The sequence below is a fragment of the Cebus imitator genome, unplaced genomic scaffold (genome assembly GCF_001604975.1).
Source record: "Cebus imitator isolate Cc_AM_T3 unplaced genomic scaffold, Cebus_imitator-1.0 Scaffold262, whole genome shotgun sequence".
Classification (NCBI taxonomy): Eukaryota; Metazoa; Chordata; class Mammalia; order Primates; family Cebidae; genus Cebus; species Cebus imitator.
The window spans coordinates 789,692-813,461 of record NW_016107577.1 but is presented as its reverse complement, the minus strand read 5'-3'; positions in this window follow the sequence as shown (position 1 = coordinate 813,461).

Below are 23,770 nucleotides of genomic sequence, written 5' to 3'. Positions count from 1 at the left end.
ACTCTCCTCTCCTCAAGCAGAAGGAAGGGGTGTCTTTTGGAGACACAAACTGTGTAGCCTGAGGTTAGGGAAGAGGTGATGTGAGCACTCCTTTGGCTGTCCCAGCTGATGTCACAGTATTTCACATGCCCCCCAAATCCACTGTCTCTGCGCCTAGTTCAGCCCTTGGTCTTGCCTAAAATTTGTTGTGCTCCTGGCCTAGACTGCCTTTCAAGTTTACTTGGAGGCACAGAGTGCTGTAGCCCTTGGTGGCAAGGTTAACATGCACTCGAAATTGGACCACTGGGATTGGTGATTCTCCTCTGGCTAGGGCTATCTTAAATGCTCCCTCTGTGGGTGGGCATTAGCTGAGTTTGGTCTGGTTTTCCTTTCTGCTCTAACAGAACAGCACTGGGTTCAATCCATCATGATTGTTATGATCTCTCTCCCTCAGTACCCAGAGATGCTCTCAGCACCATGCAGCTGCTGCAGCAGGTGGGAAAGGGGTGATGTCATCAATTCCAGACCGGTTTTTCCTATCTCTTCAGTGCCTGTTTCAGTGATATGAAGTTAAAACCAGGTACTATGAGTGCTTACCTGATTTTTGGTTCTTATGAGTTTTTTTTTTTTTTTTTTTTTTTTTTTTTTTTTTTTTTTTTTTTTTTTTTTTTTTTTTTTTTTTTTTTTTTTTTTTTTTTTTTTTTTCTGTGTAGATAGTTGTTAACTCGGTGCCCTTGCTGGGGGAATAATTGGTGGAGCCTTCTATTTCACCATCTTGCTCTGCCTCCTCATTCTCCCTTTTCGTTTTAATCTGTATCCCTTTGTGAAATAACATGGAAATTGGACTGTTATCTCTTTTGCTTTATTAGAGTCACCAGCGATGTCATCTTGAGCAAATCTGTTCTTCCCTATAAGTTCGGTTCTTCATCGATACATATTTGCCATTAAGGTTAAAAGAAAAAGTACATACAGAAGGTCTAGTCCAGCATCTACTTGTTAATTACTTTTCCCTTCCCTATAATTGTAGATCTTGCCTTTCTTTGGACAGTTGGCAACTTTCGGCTTATGCTTTACAGCAGTCATAGTTAAAATTTAGCTCTACTATTTTTTCATTAGGATTATATATTTTTTTCATTAGAATTTGAGTGAATTGGAAAACTAAGCTGGAAAAATTTTTTACTTTATTTTTTCTCCTATTAACATCAAAGCTTTCTATCCTCTTGGTGTTTATGTGGAAGTGCTAAGCTTTCAAAGAATGTATACCACAGAGGATTCCAAAATTTTACCTTTTCCTTACTTTATATATATTTTGTATTTCTCTAGACTATCCTGGTTTTGTTTTTATTTATTATTTATATTTAATATAAATGTATGAAAAACACATGCAATTGTGTCAATGCATAGGTTTCACAGTGGTCAAGTGAGGGCTGTTAGAGTGTCCATCACCAAAATTATATACATTGTACTGATTAATTTCTCTTCTTTTTAGATTTTATTTTTTTAAATTTCTTTTCTTTGTTCATTGTATATATATATTTTTTTTATTGTATTTTTGGTTTTGGGGTGCTTGTGAAGAACATGCAAGATTGTTGCATAGGTACATACATGGCAATGTGATTTGCTGCCTTTCTCCCCATCACCTATATTTGGCATTTCTCCCCATGTTATCCCTCCCCAACTCCCCACCCCCCACTGTCCCTCCCTTAGTGCCCCCCAACAGATCCCAGTATGTGATGTTCCCCTCCCTGTGTCCATGTGTTCTCATTGTTCAATACCCGCCTATGAGTGCAAACATGCAGTATTTGATTTTCTGTTCTTGTGTCAGTTTGCTGAGAATGATGGTTTCCAGATTCATCCATGTCCCTGCAAAGGACACGAACTCATCATTTTTTATGGCTGCATAATATTCCATGGTGTATATGTGCCACATTTTCCCTGTCCAGTCTATCATCGATGGGCATTTGAGTTGGTTTCAGGTCTTTGCTATTGTAAACAGTGCTGCAATGAACATATGTGTGCATGTGTCCTTATAATAGAACGATTTATAATCCTTTGGATATATACCCAGTAATGGGATTGCTGGGTCAAATGGAATTTCTATTTCTAGGTCCTTGAGGAATCACCACACTGTCTTCCACAATGTTTGAACTAATTTACACTCCCACCAACAGTGTAAAAGTGTTCCTATTTCTCCACATCCTCTCCAGTGTCTGTTGTCTCTAGATTTTTTAATGATTGCCATTCTAACTGGCGTGAGATGGTATCTCAATGTAGTTTTGATTTGCATTTCTCTAATGACCAGTGATGATGAGCATTTTTTCATATGTTTTTTGGCCTCATGTATGTCTTCTTTTGTAAAGTGTCTGTTCATATCTTTTGTGCACTTTTGAATGGGCTTGTTTGTTTTTTTCTTGTAAGTCTGTTTTAGTTCTTTGTAGACTCTGGATGTTAGCCCTTTGTCAGATGGGTAGATTGCAAAAATTTTTTCCCATTCTGTTGGTTGCTGGTTCACTCTAATGATTGTTTCTTTTGCTGTGCAGAAGCTCTTGAGTTTAATTAGATCCCTTTTGTCTATTTTGGCTTTTGTTGCCAATGCTTTTGGTGTTTTAGTCATGAAGTCCTTGCCTATGCCTATGTCATGAATGGTTTTGCCCAGATTTTCTCCTAGGGTTTTTATGGTGTTAGGTCTTATGTTTAAGTCTTTAATCCATCTGGAGTTAATTTTAGTGTAAGGTGTCAGGAAGGGGTCCAGTTTCTGCTTTCTGCACACTACTAGCCAGTTTTCCCATCACCATTTATTAAACAGGGAATCCTTTCCCCATTGCTTGTTTTTTTCAGGTGTGTCAAAGATCAGATGGTTGTAGATATGTTGTGTTGCCCCCGAGACCTCTGTGCTGTTCCGTTGGTCTATATCTCTGTTTTGGTACCAGTACCATGCTGTTTTGATTACTGTAGCCTTGTAGTATAGTTCAAAGTCAGGTAGTGTGATGCCTCCAGCTTTGTTCTTTTTGCTTAGAATTGAATTGGCTATGAAGGCTCTCTTTTGGTTCCATATGAAGTTTAAGGTGGTTTTTTCCAGTTCTGTGAAGAAGGTCATTGGTAGCTTGATGGGCATAGCATTGAATCTGTAAATTACTTTGGGTAGTATGGCCATTTTAATAGGTGTTATGACTAGCATACGCTCAATACACTTCTTTTTCAGAATTTTCCTTGGGTTTCTGACAAGTTATATTTCAGTTTGAACTTTTTAGTGTGGTTGATTGAAAATGAAGCCTTACTGTATTTTATTTGGATTATTGAAATTTATAAATATTCTCGGCAGAATTGTTTTATTAAGAATCATTTCTGTTGCTATTTTTAAATGAGTTGTTTTCTTTTATTATATTTTCTAACTGGTTGTTTGTCATTTATGGAAAAGTTAATATTATTTTATTAAATAATTTCCCACATAGCTATAAAATTACGATGGGAAAGAAAGTGTATGTATTGAATGTACATGATGTGCACACAGGTTCCTGTTTTGAAATATATACATACATAAACAATTCTAAAAATATATTGGCAGGACACGAACCAAAATATCAACCTTAATTATTTCTGAATGGTAGATGATAATTATAAATAATCTTTGTTGTCTTCTTTGTTTTGTCCAGTGCTTCTCATATTTCTTGCTCTGAGCATGTATTGTTTTTATATCAATAAGAAAAAGAAAATTTTTAAAGGAAAAGATAGTCAAGGCATAGTTAAGAGACATAACTTTGGAATATAATTGTGGTGCTGAAATATGGAAGAAGGGAACAATATGATCAGCTGCATAATCAGGGTAGACTAACTGCTGTAATAAACCACCCTCAAAAACTCAGTGACTGAACAGAATAAAAGTTAATTGTTCTCTGATACTCTAATAAACTTCCACAGGGACTAGGGTGGGGGACCTTTTGCATGTAGTAGGTTTTGGGGGCCAGCTTGAAAGTGATATGTCACTTCCACCACATTCTATTTGCCATCACTCAGTCACATGCATTTCTAGCTGCAAGAGTGGCTACGAAATGTAATCTAGCTGTGTACCCAAGAATAATAGAACATGGATACCAGTGATCACTCACAGCCACAAGTGAGTCTAGTGAGCACTTACAGTTGCACTGTGTTTTTGTATCATTTTCTAGGGAAGTTATGGGGGTTTGGGAGTTTTCTTCCCAGGGGACCTTCTCAAAGTTGTTGAGGATACTCGGCTTTTTCCTGATTAAAACAAGCAGAAATCTGCTCTACTGTGCCCTGCAATCTCCACACAAATTTCTTAGTATTTTTACGTCTGCCTAGCCTTATTTTGTGCATTGAGCTATCTCCAATCTTAGATTGAATCCTCAGTCTCTGGTTCTTCACCTTACATCTGGTCTGGCTTGGTATCTTCAGTCATTTACTTCACTGTGACCTTAGTGTATGTTGGATACTGCTTTCTCTACAATCCTTTGGTGAACTGTCTATATTTCCTTCCATGTGTGAACTCAATCCATCTTCTTTCTGACCTGAAACTGGGTTGTGAAGTTGGATTATCTAAACCTGTAGCTGACTATTCCCTGGAGAAGGAAATTATTGTCCCTGCCCAGGTTTTTGGAGACTGATTGATGAGCTACTTACAGTCCAGGTTGCACTGTTACATGTCCAGTGCCTTTTGGCACCCCGAGTTTGTATAAGAAAGCTATTAGACATGTATAGTACAGCCTGGAATTGCTTATCCAAGAAGGATCACTGAGGAGAGATGGAGAGTCTATCTGGCACAGTGCAGAGACAATTCACACCATCACCACCTCACAGAATATCTGAATGCAGGATATGGTGAAAACATGCCATGTGTTCATAAAGTACACATTCTCAATGCATATCCCAGGGAACTTGCATCTGGTTTTCCTTGCTCTTTGCTGAAACTGAAAGAAATTGGTTTTTCTTCCCATAGGAAAATCAGAGTGTAACTTCATTTTCATCCAAGATAACTCTTAAGTGATGTGTTTTAATTAGGCCTTAATTTAAGCATGTTCTTTGCTCTGCTCATGTTTTCTTATCCAACAAACTTCCAGGAAACAAAACACCTATGGCCCATGACCAACTTTAGGTATTGAAGTTCAGGGGTATTTTTAAAATAACTTTTTCTTTCCGGTTATAATAATAATGCACAATAATGGCATACTTTTGAGTCTATACTACCAGCTAGTGCTGGGCTCATTGTTTCACATGCATTGACTAATCTCTGCAACTTTCTGTGGTAAATATTATGATTTCCATTTAACATAAAAAGAAACTAAAATACAAAGAAATTCAGCATTCCGTTTAAAGTCACATAGCTAGGAAATAATAGTACTAGAATTAGAGCCTGGGTCTTCTGACTCTGGAACCTATGCACTACTGCCTTCAAGTCCTGCTTTCATACATGACTATTAGAACAAACTTGAGGAAGATAACGTATAATGAAGAAACCAATACGAATAAAAATGATCTATAATTTCTTAACCTAGAGATATCTGTTGCATTTGGTATGTTCTCCAAGTTGTTATCCCTGAGGGATACATATATTTTTTAATAGACAGGTTTTATTCATGGTTTTGTATTCTGCTTTTTAACATTTGAACTCCTATTATGAGCATATTTTCAAGTCGTTCAATTTTTGTTAAAAACATTTTGATGGTGGCATGTCATTTAATTGTGCTATAGTTTATTTAACCAGTCCTTTATCACTGGACATTTTTCTGTTTTCATTTCTTGCTGTTAAAAAAACAATTCCAAATGATTCTACTATGAATTCATTTGACTATACTTTGATCAACTATTTCCTCATCATAAATTCTTAGTAGAATTACTGTTTGAAACACATATATGTGTTTAAAGCACTTCACAAATATTGTCAAATATAATGGATTCTTGATAGCATCCATATTAGCCATAATTGATGTTAATACACTTTGTAATTAGTTGAACCCAATACTAGAGGCATTTTTCTTTTTTTTCTTTTTCTTTTAGAGATGGAGTATCTCTACGTTGCCCAGGCTGGTTTCAAACTCCTGGGCTCAAGCAATCCTTCTGCCTTAGCCTCCCAAAGTGCTGGGATTACAGGCATGAGCCACTGCACCCAACTGAGGCATCTTTCTTTTATGGTCATTGAATACAAAATAGATTTGAATTTTTAAAAGTATTTAAAGAGCTGTGTCTTTGGAATAAGGGGAGAAATAAAGGAGAAATAAAGGCTTCAAACCTACTAAATTAGAAAAGGTGTGGTCATCTCAGGAAACCTGACATCTACAACACTACATGGCTACCATGAAGGATAACCTGCAGCACAAACGTTGACGGATGTATGCCTACTATAAGGATTTTACAGGGATGTAATATTTGCAGTTACATTCGATTTGTGGGATTGGCATATTTGAGTAGGGAAGAAAAGTTGAAGTAATTAAGCACTTAGAGTGTCTTCTGGCTTGGAGACTGAATTTTAAATACTGTCCATTTGAAGATGTCATGACATTCTCCATGCAATGCCCTTGCACCAATCCGATGGCGCACAGAGTAAGTACTTGTATCCACATTGTAGAGAAAATAACAACAGTGACAATGGAAATTTCTACTTTGTTTTGTTTTGGTTTTAGAAGATGGATTCTGGGTCTGTTGCCCATGGTAGAATGCAGTGACAGGATCCCTGCATCATAGCTCCCTGAACTTGTGAGCTCAAGTGATACTCTTACCTCATCCTCCTGAGTAGCTAGAACTACAGGAGAATGTCGCTATTCCCACCTATTTTTTGTATTTTTTGTAGAGACTATGTCTTTCTATGTTGCCTAGGTGGGACTCAAACTTCTGGCCTAAAGCGATCTTCCTGCCTTGGCCTCCCAAAGTGCTGAGATTACAGGTGTGAGTTGCTGCACCTGGCCAATGGAAACTTATTAAGCACATACTATGAGACAAGCATTGTGCTAAGTGCTTTGTGTGTATTCTCCTTTATCCTCAAAAGAATGCTGTGAGATAGATACTACATTTCATGGATAAAGACAATAAGACATTAATGAGACACAACAATTTTAAGTAGTCTATTTAAATTCACAAATTTAGCAAATAGCAGAACTAGGATTAAAACCCAGTTAATGTTTCCCCAGAGTCACCCAAGAGAGTTTAAGTACCTTGTTTCAAGTCTTCTGGAGGCTAAGCAGTTAAACTAAAACCCATGCATGTCAAGGTCTTAGCAGTGATCTTTCCTCTATACTAAGAAACCACTGTAGGAATTTGCATATAGTTGGCAATTTCAGCCCTCATTTTGGAGTACCTAGCACTGTCAAAAGCCTCTCAGTAATGGATTAAGTTTGCTCACAAGCACAGTGGAACATAATTGGTTTAATTCCCTGATATTTGTGTATATCTCTGTGTATGTTTGTAACTGTGGGGACAAAAAGTTCTCACAGACATCATTTTACCAATGAGTAGGTAGAAGAAGTGAGAGGTAAAATAACTTATCCAAGGTCATGTACCTGGTAATGAAAGTCGAACTCATCGTACCCATCTCCCAGACTTCTATGTTGAAAAGCACCTGTCAAAGAAGTCAACATTCAGTAAATAATAGCAAATAGTTACAACGATGATGACAGTTATCCTGTTGCTATGATATGATTAGTGAGTTCTTCTGCCTTGTTAATTTTTGCATCATCAAATGAGGACTATTGGAGGAGTAATTTATTGTCTTACTGGACCAAATAGTACCTGAGAGATCTGCAAATAATGATTCTATTTTGTACAAAGAACGTCTTTCAGGAAGTAACTGATATGCTGAGAAGCTGACCCAAACCTGAGATCCTTAGATTTGTACCCAAACTACAGAGGCTTGTAAGTAGAGAGGCATTATTTTCAATGTCTCAACCTCACACGTTTTCTTAATAAGCAGGGGCACTTCTACTTTTACACACTATACTTAGATACAAGCCTGCTTCAACATGATAGGAAGCAACAAGCTACCAAATCCCTGCTATTTTAAGTATTTAATAGCAAAACCCTGTGGCAGTCGGGGAAGCTTATCTCCACAGAATGTGCTGACAAGGTGGAAAGAAATTAAATAGGACCTCATACCTAGTGTATTGCACTACTAGCATGTTTTATTCATCCTTGCTCAACCATATGAATGGGCAATTTTCCTTCCAGATGAAGGGGCACTCTAGCAACAGAACTATAATCTTCCAAGAAGCATTAGCGGGCCCTGTTTTGAAATAAGAGGTCATTTTGGCTGGGATAAATTAAGTTTGCTGGCATGTTATTCTCTTCACAACTGAAACACATGGTATGTCGACTATAGCTTGATTCTTCCTATGAACAGTGAATGCAAATAGTGAGACTCTCTAGTCCTCTGGTATCAAAGCCATATATGCTAATGAGGCTAGAATGATGGCTTTGGTTTGGAGTTCTGACAATGGTAGTACTGGGGATCAGAGAGCTGCTGTGTACATTAGTTTTCTTCTTGGGAAGTGGAAAAACAGGGCAGGCAATGCTTCTCAAAGAAGCATAATGGCAAAAGTAGTTTTATGTCATTACCTCCCCTCAAATTACTAACTGCTCTATGTTGACATCCTCAGGGCCAACTATTACCCTGAGAAAGATAAGAAAGTGTGGCAGACACTACAAACCCATTCCCACTACCAACACACACACACACACACACACACACACACACACACACACACACACTGATTTTTACTGAGCATCAATTATGTGACAGGATCAAGCATCTACGATGTGCTGGAATATTGTTGTAGATGCTTTGCTGGCAGTAGTGTCAAACCTCAAAACAGTCATACGGAAAATAAAATATTATTATCCTACCTATTTAACAGAAAAGGAAATTGAGACTCAGAGAAACTAATTTTTTCAAGTCAGACAGGAGGCAATGCTGAGATTGAATCTAAGTAGTTTAATTCCCGAGTCAGTGCTCTTAGTCATTAAACCCAGTTATAGATCAACCTAAAAAGTTAGATGCATTGTTGTGGATATCAGATCACTATAGAAATTTTATAGTACATTTATTAAAATATTGTGTCCAGTTCTGTGGGGAGTGCTTCATTTAAAAAAAAACAACCTCACAGAAGTCTTAAGAAGTAAATACTATTATCACCTCTGTCATCAAGATTGAGAAACTGACGTACAAAATAACTTCCTCAAGGTCATTTAACTTCTGTGGTGCAGAGCTAAAACTCAAATATCAGTTTTTCTGATTCTAAAACACTAGCCTGCAAGGAAGCTACAAAGATGAATAAAACGGGATCCTTGCTTATCATGAATTTGTGTTCTAATCTATGGGGAAGGGGCCCTAGATATGAATCGCTGAAATATAACGCCCAGTGCAGTAAATGCCATGTGAGCAATGAAAAAGAAGGAGATGGAAAGGGGAGAAACAGGAGGACTAGCAAGAAGGACGGAGGAGGAAAAAGAGGAAGGAGAAGAAGTAGTCCTGTGGAAGAAGGAGATACTATTTCTGACTGGGATGTTCATGAATGGCTTCATGGAAGAGGAAGTGATTAAGTACATCATTCAGGGATAACTAAGACTTGAATACATCAACCTTCTTTTACTTACAGTCTGCTATGTTCCAGGCATTACACTAGGTACTTTAAACTAGTATGACTGGGTCTTACCAGAGCAATGTCATTATTCCCAGTTTGTAGATTAGGAAACAAAGACTAAGCAAGATGATATAGCCAGGTTTGGGTGAGTGGCATGAACAAAAATGCAGAGGTAGACAAGCATAAGGCCTGGACCAGGGACCATGAATAGAGGTGTGGCTGGAACAGAGAATTTACAGTATTATTGAAAAGGTCCACTGGGCCCAGATTACAAGTATTATGAAATTCTAGCCTATTGACAGTGGGGAGTTAGTCAAATTTCATGAGAAGGCAGAATTGAGATAATGAGAGCTATGTTTTAGGAAGATTCTCAGGCATTAGAAAACAAGGATGAATTAAATGACAGAAATTCGGTGAGTTAAGATGCTGTTTCTATCGCCCAAGATCAGGGGAATAGGCACAGGCCCCAGAAACCTGAGTCTAAAGCCAGTGCCAGGCCCTGTTAGTGATTAGCTGTGTGATCTTAGTCAAGATATACTCTCATTCTTGACACTCAATTGTTTCAGCTGTAGAATAAAGATGATAATGGAATGTACAGATTGAACATTCCAAATCTGAAATCCATAATGTTCCTAAATCTGAAACATTTTGAGTGCCAACATGATTTTCAAAGGAAATGCTCTTTGGAGCATTTAAGATTTCAGATTTTTGGATTTGAAATCCTCAATCCTAGTGGGTAAGTATAATGCATGTATTCCAAAATCAGGAAAAAAATCTGAAACTTGAAATGCTTCTGGTCTCAAGCATTTCTGATAAAGTTTACTCAACCTGTCCTTGCTTCACAGGGATGCTGTGAGGATTAAACAAGTCAAAATATGTCAAATGCTCTACCCAGTGCCTGACCCATGGTAATTGTGCAGCAAATGGGAACCTGTCTTAGCTTAAGTTTCTCTAACAAATTACCTTAGACTGGGTAATTTATAAACAACATATTTTTTTCTGCTCATAATTCTGGAAGCAGGTGATTCTGAGATTAAGGCAGGAGAAGATTCCTGATCTGGTGAGGGCTTGCCGTCTGCTTCAAATATGGTGCCTCCTTGCTGAAAAGACCAAAAAGGATGAACAAGTTCATCCTTTCAAGTCCTTTTATAAGGGCACTAATCTCATTCAGAAGGGTGGAGCCCTTGTGACTTCATCACTTCCCAAAGGCCCCACCTCTTAATAATATTGCATGAAGGATAAAGTTTCAACATGAATTTTGGAGGGCTACAAACACTCAAACCATTGTAGAATTCATTTTGTAAAAAGGAAAACAGTGAGACTAACTTGGAGGTTATCATAATCCTGGCATCAGATGGTGAGGGCCTACTGAGACAGTGGCAAAGAGAATGGGAAGAGTGAAAGTAATCATGTTAAGTGGAAGACAGTGATTGCTCCTTGTATGGCTAGATTTTTGGGTCAAAGGAATCTTACTTTAGACAGAATAATTTGCCATCAAATGCAGAACAGATTTGAAAATGTATCTATCATGTGCACTGTATTATTTGTCAGGCTTTTGTTAGACTGCATTACATTGATTCCAGTTTTACAATATCTATATTTATCGTTTTTTAGTCATTTAGTGTGTTGATTTAATATCTCTCAAAATCTTGCCATTCTATAAGTACTGAAGTGAAATGCTTTGAGATAAAAGCAAGGCATGTGAGAATATATGATAATAAATCCTAAAATGAAAGATTGTGCTTTATATTTATAATATTCTATCATTCTAAAATACTTGCATTTTCATTATTTCCATTACATTTTCTGAAGCGATGTTAATGTTATAGATATTAAATCTGATATTTAATTAAAGGGAGATTATCTGTTCATGTAATCGCTGTCCAGAGTAATTAGTCACATGTCTTAGGTAGCTAAAGCTGTACATTTCCACCACAAAACTATGTTAGCTATGTGATACATAAATCAGGCCTTGAAAAAAATGAGAGCTTAGGAATTTGCAACACTGAACATACCTTTAATTTCAATATTGAGCCCACAACAACAACAAACATTTTGAAGGTCTAAAATGCCAACCTCCAGTCCTTTGTTAAAATAAGCTTATTAGTTGATTATTAAACATACTGTATATGCCACATAATTAATTTTATAGTACAGTTGGCTAGAACCTAGATAAATGGACAATTAGCTTCTCCCCTAAAAGCAGATCTGTTGTCATAATTGCTAATGAAAACAAAATTTGCATGCATACATGACAAAAATAACCTATTTCTCTTTCTTAGACATTTGTTACAGAAGCTCAAAGCTCAATCTGCCATATCTAGCAGAACTATTTCACTTCACTTTTTTCTTCTTTTTCACTTTGCAATGCCACTCAAGCTTTTATGGAGCTCTTCTACCTTGTTTGCACTTACTTCTCCATCTTCTCTTATTTGAAATATAAAGCCTGTATTTAACACTGGAATATATTATTAGCTGGATTTTATATACTTATATAAAATAAAGAGAAAGCATATACATTTCTTCAGGAGGCTTTAAAATTATAATTAACATAGTAGATCAATTATTTATAATGTGTCTGTATACTCATAGGTTAAATATATCTGAATTAAAAAATAAGAGAAATGACACATACTTTGAGAAGGAACATATTTTAACTCCTCTGCTACAGACAATAATATTGATGGGTGAAATACAGAAAAGATAAACAAAAAGACATAGCTTGTCTTAGGACAAAAGTGTGTCCATGGATTAAATACAGAAGAGAAAATTCAAATTTGAGCAAGGCTGAGTGTTACTGAGCTCCCAGTCTAATAACAGACAAGGAAGGCTACAGAATTACCTCCTCTATGTGTAAGATAGCTAAAGCTTTGACATTGAACAGGATTAACTGAATGCTTAAAATCAAGAACTGGGAATGGGAGACAGAATACTTCACCTTGTCTCATGCAAGGAGGCCGCAAAATGTTAGCTAAGACCATCCCCCTGCAAGATAGGGGCATAAGGAGGTAGGAGAACATGGCCCCATATTTAAAAATAAGCCAAGTTGTTAATTTGTTCAGTGAAAGGATATGCCACATCCTCAATATTACCCTTGGGCAGAAACTCCAAATTGACACTGTGAGATCTGGTTCTAGAACAAGGACCTCCAGGTCTAGGTGGAGACAACTACAAAATTGCTAGATTGGAATGGCTGAAAATAGAAGCAGAAACAGAAAAAAGTGGCCCTAGGCACATCACTCTTAAGAAGACACTTGAATGACACTGAGAGTGAGTGCCTCCATAAATTTTGCACCCCAACTGCCCAGTTCTCCTCACTAGGCCCTGATAAGAATCTACAAGTTCACACAAATATAAATAAATAATAAATAAATGAAGAATGAGTGAAATCTCTTCCTTGTTCACAAGAAAATTAACTAATAAATGTAAAAGAAATAATACAGAAAATCACCTCTTGGCAAAAATTATCAATTGATGCTAAAATTAGTTGGTTAAGGTTGAATCAGAAATATAACATTTACATATTTTCAAAAGAGCTCTTCTGTATAATACATATTAATAACAAAGAGGCAAGTAGTAACACTACAGTAGAGAAACTTGGAAGACACCACCATAACCAAGTGATGAAAATTAACATAACCAGTTAAGACAAATAAACATCATGTATTTTCTGATATAATACAAGTAAGACACAACATAATTTCTGTGATATCTCTGCCAAAATTATATAACCTAAATATGACCATGAGGAAACATCAAACAAACTCAGATTGATGGACATTCTACAAAATAAATGGCTTGTACTCTTCAAAATTGTCAAGATCATGAAAGATAAAGCAATGCCAAGGGAATGTTCCCAGTTATAGTAAAGAAACATGAAAACTAAATGCAATGCATGATTCTGGATAGGAACCTTTTGCTACAAAAGATATTCGTGGGACAACTGGTGAAATATAAATAAGATCTGTATATTATAATGCTGTTTGGGGGATAATTTTCTGATATTTGATCATTGTACTTTAATTGTATAAAAGATTGACATTGATTTTAGAAAATACACACTAAATTATAAGACATAAAAAGTGTTTATGTTAGGAATTCTCAGCAAAGCAATTTAGGACATACATATGGACATACACAGCTGTGTGTGTTTATGTGTGTATGTGTATATGTGGAAGATAGAAAATAAGTTGAATCAAGAAGAATAAAATGTCAACATTTGTAGAATTTGTTTGTGATAAATGGGAATTGTTTTGCTGCTTTTGCAACTTTTCTATCAAATTATTTTAAAATAAAATAAAAATTTATATCATAAAAATATTATAACAGTGTGATCTTGCTAAAGTAATAGTTAAAGGTAATTATACAATCTTAATGACATTTTATTCTAAAATTAAGGAAGATTGAATAAAAATGAGTTGTGTTCAACCCAAGAAACCAGAAAAAAGAACAATAAAGTAATTTAGAAAGAAGAAAATTATAAAAATAAGAGCAAAAATTAACGAGTTTGGTAGAAAACAAACTATAGAGAGGATCAACAATATCAAAAGTTGTTTTTTTGGAAAAATAGAATGAATACAATGAGAAAATATCAACAGTGGTCAAGAAAAGACACAACAAATTTTAGGAACAAAAAAAGGGAATACAATGATTGTATAGATAAAGATTTCATGATCATAAAATAGAACTACAATAAACTTTATGCTAATAAACTTGAAAACTTTTAAGTCTATATGTTTTTAGAAAATGTGTCAAAAGTGACTGAAGAAGACACAAACCACCATAAACCAGTAAACATCAGTGACATTGAACTATGTTAAAAAGTTTTCTACCTTCAAAAACACTAGCCTCAGGCAGTTTTATAGAAAAATTTTACCGAATCTTGAAGGATCAGGTAATTCTTACTTTTTACAAACTGTTTCAGAAAATAGAAAAATAGGGAAGAAATAGCTGAGAGATCTGGAGAACTAAGCATATGATCCTGCTCTACCTGATATGAAAACTACCTATAAAGCTGAAGTAATAATGATGCTATGTTTTTGTGCAGGGAAAGACAAAAATGTCAATAAACTAGTATAGAGAGCTAAAAATATAGCCACGTATGCATGAATAAAATTTGGATTTGTATTAGTCCATTCTCACACTGCTATAAAGGTACTACCTGATACTAGGTAATTTATAAAGGAAAGAGGTTTAATTGACTCACAGTTCCACTTGGCTGGGAAGGCCTCATGAAACTTACAATCATGGGAGCAGGCAAAGGGGAAGCAAGGCATCTACTTCACATGGTGGCAGGAGAGAGAAGTGCAAGCAGCGAAGATGCCAGATGCTAATAAAACCATCAGATGTCATGAGAACTCACTGTCACAAGAACAACATGGAGGAAACTGCCCCTAAGATCCAATCACCTCCCTCCCTGCACATGTGGAGATTATCATTCCCCTTCCTCAACACATGAGGATTACAATTTGAGATGAGATTTGAGCGGGGACATAGAGCCAAACCATATTATTCTGTCCCTGCCCCCCCCAAATCTCATGTCCTTTATGCATTTCAAACTAATCATACCTTCCCCACAGTTCCCCAAAGTCTTATCTCATTCCAGCATTAACCCAAAAGTCCAAGTCCAAAGTCTCGTCTAAGACAAGACAAATTTTCAAAACCCATCATGTTTTCAAATAAACCCCCAAAGTTTTAACTCATTTCACTATTAACTCAAAAGTCCAAGCAAAATGTCTCATTTGAGACAGGCAAATCCCTTCCACCAGTGTTCCTATAAAATCAAAAGCAAATTTGTTCCTTCCAAGATACAATGGGGGGTACAGGCACTGGATAAATGCTCTCATTCCAAATGGGAGAAATTGGCCAAAAGAATGGGCTACAGGCCCCATGCAAGTTCAAAACTAGCAGGGTAGTCATTAAATCTTAAAGGGGACAGTGGCCCTCTTCTCACAGCTCTACTAGGCAGTCCCCAACTGGGTACTCTGTGTAAGGGCTCCAACCCCACCCCCCGCTGTCTCTCCCCTATCCTCCCCAACTCCCCCCAGTGTGTGATGTTCCTCTCCCTGAGTCCACGTGTTCTCGTTGTTCAACACCCACCTATAGGTGAGAACATATTCTTTTCTTGTGTTAGTTTGCTGAGAATGATGGTTTCCAGATTCATCCAAGTCCCTACAAAGGACACAACTCATCACTTTTTTATGACTGCGTATTATTCCATGGTGTATATGTACCACCTCTTCTTTGTTCAATCTATCATTGATGGACATTTGGGTTGGTTCCAGGTCTTTGCTATTGTACACAGAGCTGCAATGAACATACGTGTACATGTGTCTTTATAGTAGAACAATTTATAGTTCTTTGGGTATATAGAACTTTCATACTGATTTCCTAACAGGAAGAAGAGAAGATTGTAGAATGGAACTGGAAGGGTACAATGGGGTTCACAACTCTAGCTGAAATGCCATTTCTTAAGAAAAATAAAGTCTGAAACAAATATGGCCTAAAGTTCAGATTTGATAACACCAAATGTGAGTAAATAGGTATTTATTACAGTATTATCTCTTCACATCTATATGCTTGAAATATCAATACTCCATATTCAAGCAGTGTGCTCTAGTGGACAAACACCAATCTAGATCATGGTTATGTCCAGGCTCTACTACTTTGTGACCTGCCAGGTTACCTAATTTCTTAGTACCTCAGTTTCCTTATCTGTAAGTTTGGAATAATTGTAGTACTAAAGTGTTATTGTGAGAATAATATGAAATAGCATATGTAAAGTGTTTTGCACAGCATCTGCCGCATAATAAGCACTCAACAAGTTCTAGCCTTTGTGATCATTTTAAACAAAGCTACCAGATTTGGACTTTCTATTAATCTTTTATTTCTTTTGGTAACATTTTATTTTGAAATAATTTCATACTTACAGAGATAGTTACAAAGATCTCCCAGTTACTCCTCATCCAGATTTGATCAGAATGGCTTGATTATTCTCATCCTGTTATTTGGAATTTAAGAATACTTCCTGACAGATGTGCAAACAAAACCATCATATAGCCTATGCTATCATTAAAATGGACTGTTTGGAAGGCAACATATTACTGTGGTTAAGAACATAGGCGTTGTTTTTGAACAGTTCTTGATGGGATCTCAGCTTCCTCACTGACTGAATTGTGACTTTGGGTAAGTCACCTAAATTTCTGAGTCTATGAAAGAAAAAGTCAGCATAGTACAGCAACATTGGTTAGGGATTCAACCCTGTGAGCCAATAAACAACCTCAACATGTTTGAGCTGGGACTATTTGAGTGCCATTTGCTGAAATGCTTAAAGAGGCCTGACTTTAAAATAGCTGCTCAGCCTGCCCTCATGAGTAGAGTGATCTGGAGTGCAGCATTTTCTTTCCAATGTGAACCACAGTCCCACAAATGAGGCCCAGCTTCAGATGCCTGAAGCCAGATTTCAGATTTCTTGGATGCTTCTTTTGAAATATGTGTACATATTCACACATGTTTATGTGATTTATTTGTTAGATTTTTTCCAACTCATCAAACCCAACTTCTTTTGCCACTTTATTCTCTTTCTTTCTCTCTTCTGAGGCTTTTAAACAGAGGGTGTTTTTTTTTCCCCTTTGGGAGAGGAAAAAGCCCAATGGTATCCCCTGGATATGGTTCTGATTGCACCAGTAGTGAACAGACCTGATGGAAGTGATTGCTGTCCCTACCTAGGGTGACTTAAAGAGAGAAAGGAGAAAGTTTTGGTGCTGCAGAACATTGAACTGTAAAGGTGGGTCTGAGGAATTTGCCAGTCTTGAACAATATTTTTCATATCTGTATCTAAATGAGAAAAAATAAATACAAGGTAGTGTGAGCTTTTAATAAAGTTAAAAAGATTCAATATAATCAACTGCCCTCTATTTTGAGATTATGCCCTTCCAACTTTTCTGGCAATAAAATGTCTTTTCTTTCATAAAATTATGTTGGTAGCTTTTAAAAGTACTTTCAGTTGGCAGGCAAACTTTGTGAATCCTATATATGTGTGTATATATAAATATTTGTGCATGTACACATATACACATGTATGTAGAAATCCTATATATGTACATATATAAGTATACATATAAATCCTATATATAAATATCCTACAAAATAAAATTTACATATACTTATCTACAAAGTGTATATATGTGTGTGTATATATATGTATAAATCTTACATGTATGTGTGTGTATATATATACACACACACATACATGTAAGATTTATGTATTTGTTTATATATAATGCTTGTTCAAATGCTTGTGAAAAATTATATTCGTCCATGAAATCTAAAAAGCCTGACAGCCTTTGGTTTAGACTGCCAAAGATAAAATGATTCTTCACCATTAAGCTCCTTATCCCAATTTTACAGATAAGTAAACTGAGGGAACTAAACTCACAAATCATGTTGGTAGCAGAACCAAGACTAGAACTCCAATCACCTGATACTCAGGCTAACTGAACCCTCCTTTCCCCTGCCCTGCCACTCCAAATGGAAAAAGACACTGAAGAAAACTTTCCTTAACTTCACTATGTAACAGGTTTTTACCATGCACTGTTTATTTTTTGTTTTGTTTTAAATTCAAGAAGTAAAAGAACAGCCAAAATCCCAGTGGGAAATGATGATGACTAAGTTCCCAGCCTCATGGTCATTAACCTTGTTGGAGTGGAGATGGACAATAAAATGGTCACTTAAATATTTTGCTGACTTGCTCCCTCTTGAGTCAGAAGAATGCCTATTCAGAGCATTAATTTCTGATTAGCTGTTAATACAGCCAGGTTAGAAAATAGGATGGGGAAGAACAAGCATTCACATATCCTTTTCTGATTGTTAACTAACTAGCAATGGCTTACAGAAATAGGTCAGTGCTCTAACAGAGGGAAAAACTGGAGGTTTTGAGCTGCACCTAAAACAAGAGACAATCAGCTTCTGGCCTGGAGAAACTGGTGGGGGCAGAATCATCTCAAAATTGCAGCCTTTGGGTAGCTTGCACCTAGAATTCTACCTGCAGTGACAGGATTAGACAGGCCCTGGAAAGGGTCATGGAGAGGCACTGCTCCAGGAAAACTCTCTACCTCTAGGTTACAGGAGGCCTGGCTTTGATTAGAAAGACCTTTAAATATCATGTGTGTTATATATACTAATGAATTCCTGTTTTTGCTGTTACAAATCACAATTTTTGTGGTTTTAAACAACAGAAAATTATTATCTTATAGTTCTGAATGTCAGAAGTCCAGACTGGGTCTTATTGGGCTAACATCAAGATGTCCATATGGCTGTGTTCTTTCTGGAGGCTCTACGGTAGAATCAATTCCTTGGTTATTCTGGCTTCTAGAGGCCTCTTACATTTCTTGTTGCATCACCAAAACCTCTGCTTCCATTGTCTTATTGCCTTCTCTCTTTCTGACTCTGACCTTCCTGTCTCCTTATGAGAACGCTTGTGATTACTTTGGTCTTACCCATCCCTACAATCCAGAATATTCTGCCCATCTCAAGATTGTTAATTTAAACACAACTGCCAAGTCCCTTTTGCCTTATAAGGTAACATAGTCACAGGTTCCGGTAATTAGATGTTATACGTCTATTGGGAGAGGGAAATATTCAGTTTTCCACAACCAGCAAAACTTTTTTTCAAGTGAAATAATGTAAAGAATCCACATATATAAAATGCATAAAAGCAGAGCTGCTATATTTAATGTGTCATCCATCTAGGCTCTATGACTTCTTTCCCATGACAGTGACTAATCTTTGTAGCTCCAGAATCAGTCTGAATACAACTGATTTATATGTGAAGTGAGGACACCATTTGGAAACATCTCAGCCACCACATTCCCACTGTTTGTTATATTCTTCAGTGAAATGTGACACCTCTTAATGCTAGTTAACTGTGGGACGAGAGGCCCTGCTCATGTAGCCTTGCATTCCCAGAAGCTGAGGTGCTCAAAGTTTGTTGCATAAATGAGCGAATAATCAATTAGTGGTGAATGAAAAATGCTTAGCCAGTGTCTATATTCCGTTTTCCCACTCACAATTATGATTCAGACTTATATATTAGTATTATTGGAAAAAGATCAAAATAGATACCTGCCACCTGTGTTCCCTCACACCATTCAGTACCAAAACATTTTTGCACATATAAACATATGTATTTAACTGCTTGTCATGAGTCTTAATAAAATATATTCTTTCAAATCCACATCATAGACATTTTATTTGCATATCATGAAAGTAGATAATGGTATTCTAATATCTTTCTTTGCCTCTTTGCCAGAACCTCATTCCTGAGGTCAAGATTTGAAATGGAACAAAGAATGTTAGAGAACATCTAGGACAGGCAGTTTTATATATATATTATATATATATATTATATATATATATATATTTATATATTTATATAAAATATATAAAAATATATAATATATATTTATATATAATATATATTTTTATATGTAATATATATATTTTTATATATAGATATTTTATATATATATAAGTATATAATTTACATAAAATATATAAATTTATATAAAATATATAAATATAAATATATAATAGATATTTTATATATATATATAAAATATATATATATAATCGCACTTTAGGTTCTGGGGTATGTGTGCAGAACATGCAGGATTGTTGCATAGGTATTCACGTGGCAATGTGGTTTGCTGCCTCCATCCCCCTGTCACCTATACTTGGCATTTCTCTCCATGTTATTCATCCCCAACCTCCCTACCCACTGCTGTCCCTCCCCTATTCCCCGCCAACAGACCCCAGTGTGTGATGCTCCCCTCCCTGTGTCCATGTGTTCTCATTGTTCAACATAGGGCAGGCAGTTTTACAGATGAGGAAACTAAATTCTGAACTGTAAAACTTGAAATTTGCTAAGAAAGTAGATCCTAAGTGTTCTCACCACAAACAAAAAATGGTAACTAGGCAAGCAGGGGCTGACAATTACCATACTTTTGGGCACATCCTTGATACTTGGTTAAAGCATGTTGATTGAGACTACTTATTGGAAGTAATGCCAATCTATCTAGTAAAATTATAATTGGTCTTAAGTCATGGTTCTGGACTTGCACACCTAAGAACACTGAAACAATCTTAGAACTTTAAGCACAATGCACCACATATATTTTTGGAAACTCTCTGGTTTTATTTGGAAATTTATATCTGATATTTGGTCAAGCCTTAAAGTGTCCAGGACTTTGAAGTATTGCTGAGTTCTAAACAGTGAACCTTCAAAAGCTTAGACTCTGCCACAGGGCATTGAAGTGATCTATAAACAAGAAGAGAACAGTATTTGAAAAGAAAAAGGTGCCAAGTTTCAACATTATGTCTAGTAGGCAGGAGTCTGTCTCTATTTCAGCAACAGTCTTTTCTCTTATGAACACAACTCCAAGCAAAGCAATTTTAAGAAAAGGCATGAACAGGAAAGCAGGGCAGATTATCTACCATGACTCTGCCGCTGATGTCAATGGCTGGGGGACCTCCCCAATGGTCTACTCCATGGAGATAACATGTTACATAAGTGATGGGAAGAGAAATGCTATTCACACCAGAAATGTCTCCAGGGAGACTTAGACATATTAAGTTACATGAAGACAAGACCTTTGTTTATGGTGCTCCCCATTTATCCCTACAATTTAGACTATGTGCCTGGTACATAGTTGGTCCTTGTGGGGGTCTCCCCAAAACTCCACTAAGTAGCACTTCATTTTATCACCCAGATCCTGAGGAAGTTGATAAATACACAAAACAGTAAATATGAATTTAAAAGTACCACTTCATTACTGATGGAAGCCAGGCTAGAGGACCTAGATTAATGAGAAAGTCAAAGTGTCTACTAAATGGGTTGCAAAATGTAAGTGGACTTCACCTAAATATAGGAAGCACAGGACCAGGACAGATCAGGAGGAGCAGAGTAGAACACCCACTCTAATGAATATGATTGCTCCCAAAAGAAAAGAGGATGAACTGACTTGAGAAAGTCCAGGTAATCTATCCCAATTTACTATCAAATAAGTGTTCCTCACTTATGCTCAGTAAATACTCAATAAAGGCATACATGAATGAAAGGACTGAAGAAGGTCAGAAACACCACCTGTGGTAATTTGTAGTCTAAGGACAAATGAGGCCTGAACTTCACGTTTGCCTAAGGAGTTGGGATAACCAGAATGGGGTCCTTGTTTAAAGAGTACTTTGGAGCCCACACCATGTTTCTATGGCAGTAGGCCGTAGACCCACTCACACTCAGATAAGGGAAGAGAAAGGCTGCCTTTGACTTCTTTAGAGGGAGTCGCAGGAAAACAAAGGCATTCACCCCTCAGATAAGGTGAACTCAACTGGGGGGCAGGACAGAGGGTTGCTGGTGCAGCTTGAATAACAGAGATCAGCTAACATTTTCTCCAGTATCAAACTGGATGAAGAAAAACAGATTCATTAAGCCAAAGCAAGTTTCATGCACTGTTTTGCCTTGCTTTGTAAAACACTTGTTAATGTCACTCTGTTTCTAGCCATGTGTTTCTCATTGAACTAATCCAAGACAACAAGAAGAGCCAAGGAGCCTGATGCTAACTTCAGAAGTTCTCCTTACCTCCGTGTTGCCTTGTTCTTGCAACCTCCATGACTGGGAGTCACAGGCTTGAAAGGGATAAACATTTGATTCTTCTTTTCCCTACAGAACCTAGTTCAGTAACTGACAGTGATTGGAATGGGCTGTTATCCTGGGTACCACACTTTTGAGATAATAGTTCCACTGGAACTATTTTTCCACACAGGTAAGTTATAGGTAAAGAAGTCATATTATTACTGTGCACACTGGTTCTTTGAGACAAAATACTGGTAACATTGATATTTCATCTGACTCTTTTTGTTTATAGTCTTTGATGGGATAATTCCTGTTAACTTACTGTAAATATTATCTGAGAATCAAATCCTTCCTGGGTCTAAGATCTGCTTTAAAAGCCTAATGACCTGTCTAGTTTTTATTATGTCACAACCATAGGGGTTCCCTTAACCTTGCTTAAGTTTTAGAATGAATTAAAGGGGCAGCTTTAGTTTTAATATTTATAGGTAGTCATTGATTCAACATTTCTTGGGAATCCGCTATGCGTCACACTCTGTGCCCTTTATACCGTTTACATACAACATCTAACACTTACAACAACCCTGCAAGGATGATGATATTCTCCCAATTTCCCAGATTAGGAATCATCTCATTAGAGAGATGCATTCACTTGCCCAAGTTCCACAGAGAATAAATGGTGGAGTGAGGATTCACACCCAGGTCTACTGAGCTGCCAAGCTCCACAGGCTCTTTCTAATAATATGTTCAACTGCTTCCAGCTGCCTTTCCAGCTCATCTCCAGAGTAGGAGAAGCATTCCACATTTATGTGATGCTTACTTTGTTTCTTCCTTTCCCCCCTCCCATTTGAAAGGAAAGGAAAAGCTGCCCAATTACAGTAGGATATGCCCCTGAATGGTAAAGTTTTCTCACTGATATCTTTTTCTGAGCACTACAAAATTGTCCCGTGGTTTTGTGTTTTTTTTTTTTTTTTTTTTTTTTTTTTTGCCATTTCCTTCTTTCTCTGAAACTACAAAGTTTAGAGACATAACATCACTAAAATGCACTTTAGAGCTTCCTTAAATAATTGTTTAAATTAACACATGTCCTTGTTTTGCAAAGCTTCTAGTCTCAAATTGGGGCTTATGCTAGAAAAGAACCTTTGTGGATGTTTTAAGCTAATCATTACCAAAATTTTTAAATGGAGACTTACAGCAGTTTCATCCAAGTTCAACATCAGAGCAGGGAATAAAAAACTCTATCTCTGCAGATAGAAATCAAGGTCAAGCTTCATGGATCTAGGGGGCACCTGACTACCAAACTTCCCAATTTTTGGTGGTCAGAAAGCTGGAAAGTGGGAAGGTAATAGTGTATGATTCCTCAAGCTTGGGATAGATAACACAGGATCAGGCCAGATTTTACCTCTGAGTTGAAATGTCCCCAAAGATTGTTTTCATAGGGCATTCTTCCACGTAGGTGCACTCAGGAAACAGACAAGGAAAGTGGGGCATTTGGGAAATAAGAGCTTAGAATTACTCAGTGGATTTCAGGGTCCTGAAGGAGTCAGCCAGCACATTCCCGAGTGTGGCCTTCAATTCCAGC